The sequence below is a fragment of the Capsicum annuum genome, unplaced genomic scaffold (assembly GCF_002878395.1).
Source record: "Capsicum annuum cultivar UCD-10X-F1 unplaced genomic scaffold, UCD10Xv1.1 ctg83390, whole genome shotgun sequence".
NCBI classification, from domain to species: domain Eukaryota; kingdom Viridiplantae; phylum Streptophyta; class Magnoliopsida; order Solanales; family Solanaceae; genus Capsicum; species Capsicum annuum.
Genome location: NW_025894259.1, coordinates 455,576 through 462,065, shown reverse-complemented (window position 1 = coordinate 462,065; position 6,490 = coordinate 455,576). Strand labels below are relative to the sequence as shown.

Here is a 6,490-nt window from a genome sequence, read left to right as displayed (position 1 = left end):
TCTATATCTTGGTGTGTTGTTCTAATTTATGTGATAAACATTAGAACTGTTAGTGCAAGCGGGATGGGCTACCGTTGTGGGATATTTTCTGATTGCAGGTGACGTGCCCTTATTGTATATTTTGTATGCTTTATTTACTACTTTGTTTAGTCGGCCTATGATACCTACTAAGTACAAGTGGACCGTACTCATGTTTACTGCGCCCTTTCGGTGCAGGTCCTAGCTCGAGTGCGCCTCAGCTTGATTGACTCGGGCGATTGTTAGAGCTTCCAAGGTAGCAGTTGGACATTTATGCATCCAAAGTTCACCTCTATCTTTCTATAGTAGTTATGTCCTTATTAATATTCAGAGACAATTATTATTCCTTTGTGGTTACTTTTCCGATATATTTGACTCTTGGATTGTATTAGTAGTTCTTACACTATTGACACCTGGTTTTGGGCATGTTTGGTATTTCGGGTAAGTGCTTTTCGTGTTGTTATGATTACTTATATGATTCGGCTTCATTCTAGAAGTCTTACCTTAGGGTATTTCTGTTTTTTCCTCTTTTCGCATCAGTTTGGGTGATAGGCTTATTTGTCAAGGTATGCCGCGACAAGTGCCATCATGACCCTCGTTTTTGGGTCGTGACATCACTAAGAATGGTAGCAATCACTTTTTAGAGACTTGAAGTAAAAATCTTTGCAATTATCTTGTATAGTATAGTACAACAAGCAAATGGTTGAAATTCCTTAACAGTAGTGGGGCTAACTGTTTTAGGAACCAGAGCAATCAAGGTGCAGTTTACTGGTCTATACATCTTACCAATATTGAAGAACTCTTTGACATCTGCAATTAAGTCATGTTTAATGGTATACCAGGTCTTCTTATAGAAGTGAGCATTGTAGCCATCTATGTCAGGAGCTTTATCATCTTTGATACTTTTTAATGCCTCTATTATCTCCTCACTTGTTACATCTCTACTCAATTCTAGCCCTTGAGCATAGCTTAGAATCTTCCCCTTTTTCATAGTAATTAAGTTGACTACTGGGAGAGTTTGAGAGGAAGTACCCATCAGATTTTTGTAAAACTCTACAATCTCCTTTTGTATATCTTCAGTAGCAGAGAGTTTGTGGCCAGTCAAAGAGGTAAGCTCAAGGATTTATTTTTTGTAGGTTCTTTCTTTGATCATAGCTGAGAAATAATTATTATTATTAGCATCCCCAAGTCGAATCCATTGAGCCCTTGCTTTTTGTCTGAGAATATTTTCTTCAATGCCTGACCATTTTTCTAAGTTCTGCTTACACATCTTCTCTTTAGCCAGTAACTCATCTATACAATTTGTAGCAATTTGGTCTTGAGTAGACTGTAGTTCCAATATGATTAGTTCAAGCTTCTGAGCTATATTCTTAAACTCTACAGAGTTAAGATTCTTCAGATGAGGTCTTAGATCTTTAAGTTTCTTCCAGATTCTAGCCATACTTCCTCCTTGAACTTGAGTGTTCCAACTTGTAATTACTATGTTTTGGAAGGATGGATGTTCAGCCCAAACATTAAAATATGTAAAAGGAGATTTGATGCTTTGATGAATGCTATGGATAGTTAAAATCATAGGGGCATGGTCAAAAACTTGAGGAAGTTCATATTGTGTCATAACATGTCCCCATTTCATTATCCATTCGTTATTGTCAAACATCCGATCAATTCAACTACATATTCTATTAGTTCCCTACTGCTTATTGGACCAAGTATAATACGCACCTTTCCAAGGTATTTTACACAAGTGCAGGTTCTGAATACAATCCACCAGATCTTTGGTTTCTACTGCTGTAACAAGAGCTCCCTAAATTCTATCTGAAGGCCATATAACAGCATTAAAATCTCAACCAAAGATCCAGGGTTGATTAATCCCCTGTCCTACTTCCTTCGACTTTTTCCATAATCTTTTCCTAGTCTCCAAGGAATTAAAACCATACACCACAGCCAACAAGCATATGAACCCTCCAGCAGCATCATTAACTTGACAGTGAACCATTTTAGCATTAGACTGGAGATAGTGGACTGTGTATATAGTAGTATCCCAATAGATCCATATCCTGCCATTTGTAGCATGCTGATAGTTGTTAATAGAGCTCCACCCGAGACAAATATTTCTAGTAGCCTTAGCTATATTATGTTGCTTAACTCTTGTTTCTACTAGACCAATTAACTTTATTTGTTTACCTCTAATGAGCTTTTTGAGCTCTTTTTGCTTATAGCTCTTATTCACTCCTCTTATGTTCCAAATAAGGCAACTTATTATAAAGATTTTGAGGGACCCCTTTATCAAGAGGTTTCAATATTCTACTATTCTCAATCTGCTTTTTCTTGATACTTATCTTTGCAGGCACTGATCTTACTGGGGGAAATCACTCAGGTTATATGCATATGTAGGTTTAGATATATCTCTGATCGGAGGCAAGGGAGAATTGGATCTCTGTCTGTTAGGACTATGCTGGGGTTGAATAGAAGAATTTTGAGGCGCATGATGTCTAGTACCACTGGATTCTCCCACTTCAAGCACCTTTGTCACTTCTACTTCTTTACCCGTTGTGTTATCCACCACTGTAGGGGCTTGTGCTATTGTTATCTTCCTTTTACATGGACATTCTTGCTCCATCTTTTTGTAAGGCTCCTTTGGTTTACCTTGCTCCTTAGGGTTGGGTAGACAACTATGACCAACTACTTTGCAATAAGAGCAAAACGTAGGCTTCCAGTCGTAAATAACTGATTGTTTAAACTTTCTCCCATTAGGCTCCATTACTAGCACTTCATTAGGCAAGTCCTTTGTAACATTTACCTCAATTAGCATTTGAGCAACGGATATTCTAGTCTGCTTAGTTGTACACCCATCCACATAGACAGAAATGTCAATGACACTGGCTATTCTACTTAGTGAATCTCTTACCTAGTAGAACATCGGAAGCTTGGGAAATTTAACCCGCAGAGGTATCTCTGTAGGATATTCTGTGTTGAAATCAAAGTCCATCGGCCAAGGCTTCAGAATAATGGGGGGTCTGTTATTAACAGTATAAGGTCCTGAATAGAGCACCTCTTCCATATCTTCAATAGATGCAAATCGAACGACATAATATCCCTCCTCGTGATGATACTGCTCTGCGGCAACTACATGGTCCAGTATTGTCTAATATATCTACTCAGTGCATTATAACCTGGGGTATCCCCTACAAAATATGCTATTAGAGCACAATTCCATTTAGCTGCTTCTTTATCAACTTTCTATTTCTCAAGTGGCACCACTGCTTGTTCCTCAATTAGTTGGGGGGGGGGGGGTGTATGATAGCGAAAGTCCATTTGCAGCAGCCCTATTTTTTGTAAATAAGCTCACCCATGGAGCAACCGGTGTTTCAATTTATTCTTCTTGGATTTACGCAGGGGCGGGATTTGGGATTTCTGCTTCAGTGATTATTCCTGGATTCGATCTAGACCCTTACTCCACTTGCACAATATTGGTCAAATTAGGATTAGATTGATTAGTACCTGACACTCCTTGACTATGGGGGAGGGGGTTAAAATCAGGCACTTTGAGATTCCCCTCTGTCCTAGCTCATCTTCCTCTGTCTATATCACTTCTCTGTCGGTTGTTCAATCGGGTGTGACCAAAGGTGTTATGTTGCGAGCTCCATGTGACTCTCTAACATTTGTTATCAAATTAATTCTAGGTCTTCCTTATCCTCTACCTCTTCCACGGTCGCGACCTTATGTTCTATCCATGGCAGCCACCACCAGCGTACGTTAGACTAACGTGCGCCGAGAGCCATCTAATTTTGACTAACATTAGACTAATGCAGAAGATCATTGTAGTTACTAAGGTGCATAAATCATGGGATTTATGCATCAGAAAACAAAAGAATTTGTTGTCCAAAAATATCAAGACGTATTCCACGAAAAGAGAAAGATTTGTTGCTCTAAATAGATTGAAGAAAAACTCGAAAAAAGATATTGTTAAGTATCAAGAGACACAACATTCTAGGAAAGAAGAAAGTTCTGTTGCATTAAATGAATTGCTTAAATCAAGGGATTGTCACATCTCTCTCTTCTAGGTATATATTGTACTTATTTAGATTTTCCTAGTCTTTACTTGTTCTTCATTTTCTTAAGAAGAAAATCATTTGGTTGCCTTCTAACTTCCAACGGCTAGTAGTAGTTCAATCATTACTATATAAGCATTGAAAGTCAAAAGAAGAAATATACATTTGTCTCAACCTTATCTAGTTTTTTGCTCTACTTTACTCAAACATTGTATTCTCTTAAAAGTTTATTGTGTACTCAAAAAGAGAGAAAGAAACACATAGTTGGTGGGGCATTGGATCAAAGTGAGAAAGAAAGAAAGAGAGTGTGAGTTTAAGTTAAAAAGCTTGATTTAATCTTGTACTTTGATTTTATTGAATCTCTTGCAATCCAAGGGGACTGGAGTAAAACCTATTAGAGATCTCAATTAATATAAAATATCTGGTGTTATTTACCTTTAGGACTTTATTTTTTGAAGTTTTTATTACTTCAATCAATAGTCGGTTGTCTATTGAAGGAAGACGATTGTTTGGTCGAAAAAAGAGTAATTCTCCCCCTCTCTTACTACTTTCGATATTGGGGGTTCGAACTCGAGGAATAGAGAAATTTTTAGTTAAGACATTTGGAGCTTTCACTGCCTTCTGCTGGAATTGTTAAAGAGGTTTTTTTTTTTTTAATGATTCATGATTGTCTAGCGATGTATATCTTTGGAGTATAGAATACATTTTCTTTCTTCATATTTTAGTGGTATACAGTAGTAAGAGATACATTATATCACAATGCATGTTGTATACTATTGATATATGAGTATACCTCTCTTCCAATGTGATGCCACCACGATTAAAGCCTATTTATTCTTTTGTGATGGAATTCAATATGTTCTTAATCCATATCTATCATAATTTTTAGGTTAGCGAATGCATTTTTTCTATTATTTAAGTTTGGTGCATAAGAAGATTGTCCTCAAAATTATACATCAATAATTATGCCTCAAATTCTGAAAGTCCTTATGCATTGCTTTGTAATTTGATTAGTTTTCATTATTTATACCAATAACTTTTTACCCTATATTAAATATTAAATATTAAAAGAGCCATCAAATATATGCTAAAAGGAAAATATAAGAAGAATTAGTATTGGTAGTTTTTTTTTCTTGTATACGTGAAAAAGGAATACTAAAATAGATTATAAGAAAAAAGTTTTAAAATATTTTTAGAGAAGGACCGAATGACCCAAGTTGGTAAAGACTGAAAATGGTCGAATGATCCAATGAGTGACATTAGTTAGTTAGGCCGCCATGACATAAAATGTCTATAGGCCCAAACTTGGGTCATTAGTTTTAAAATAGGTCAGGCTATGTCATTTTTCCAAAAAGAATCCTAATTTTATTTCTAAAAAATTCACAAAGTGGCAACTTAAGTATTACTTGTTAGTTATTATACAAAATCTCAACTCTCAAAACATATTACAAAAAACCTACTTTTTCAATTACTCTCTCTAAAAGTATATATACATAACTTTTCTAATTTTGTACTGTTTGTTCTCCTTGAAAGAAGCCTAAAATCAAGGAGTCATTATGTAAAGGTTACCATTTTTTAATTCATTATTATGTTTGATTCAAACTCTTACTCAATTGCATTCAATTCTAACAATAACAAAAACGCCATTTTCAACATTCTGTAATTTTTAAGATCTGAGCTTAGCTAATTTTTTTTCGACTTTACCAAAAAATCATAGATTTTGATTGAATAATTTCTTGCATGTTATTCATTTAATAGAATAAGTTCAAACTCTTGTCTTTTTCCAACTTTGAGTAAGATTTTTTTTTTACTTTACCAAAAATTAAAATTCTATAGAATAAGTTCTTGCATGTACTCCATTCACTCATTATTACTTAGTAAATGGGTGATACTCCATCTTTTAGTTTAGGATTAACTTAGTTAAACCATTGTGAACCAACAAATCATGTTATTGGATTCGTTCCCGGAGAACTTAGTTACGAGGCTCCTAATTTTGTTGAAAACAGATCGAAATATCGTAACGACCCTATTAAGATGAAGAAGCTCAGAAAAGCTACTGATCGAAGTTCAAAAAATCAAATTCAACGGATATTATTTGATTTTTTAATTTTTTGATTTTTCATCAATGTGAGTTTTTTTATTTTTTATTTTTGAACATGATTGTTAATTTTGCAGTATTATGTGGGTTTTTCATACTTTTGAGGGTGCATTAGTAGTTACAAGTGGATATACATATCAATACTTATGTATATGATAGACATATACATAAGTGTTGCTACGTCTTTGAAATATAATGATATGATTGTTTATTGTACTTGGATATAATATTTTTTTCATCAATGTGAGGTTTTTTGATTTTTTTATTTTTGGATATGGTTGTTAGTTTTGCATTATTATGATGGGTCTTTTATGAATTTGAT

General features: G+C 34.8%; 1 long non-coding RNA gene across 1 annotated transcript; it reads left to right on the top strand.

Annotated features, from left to right (window-relative positions):
• The first annotated feature begins 620 nt into the window (after window positions 1–620).
• LOC124895655 lies at window positions 621–4,898 on the top strand. Its single transcript, XR_007051836.1, has 2 exons — window positions 621–1,127; window positions 2,366–4,898. It is a non-coding gene; the product is annotated as an uncharacterized LOC124895655 (long non-coding RNA).
• The last annotated feature ends 1,592 nt before the right edge of the window (window positions 4,899–6,490 follow it).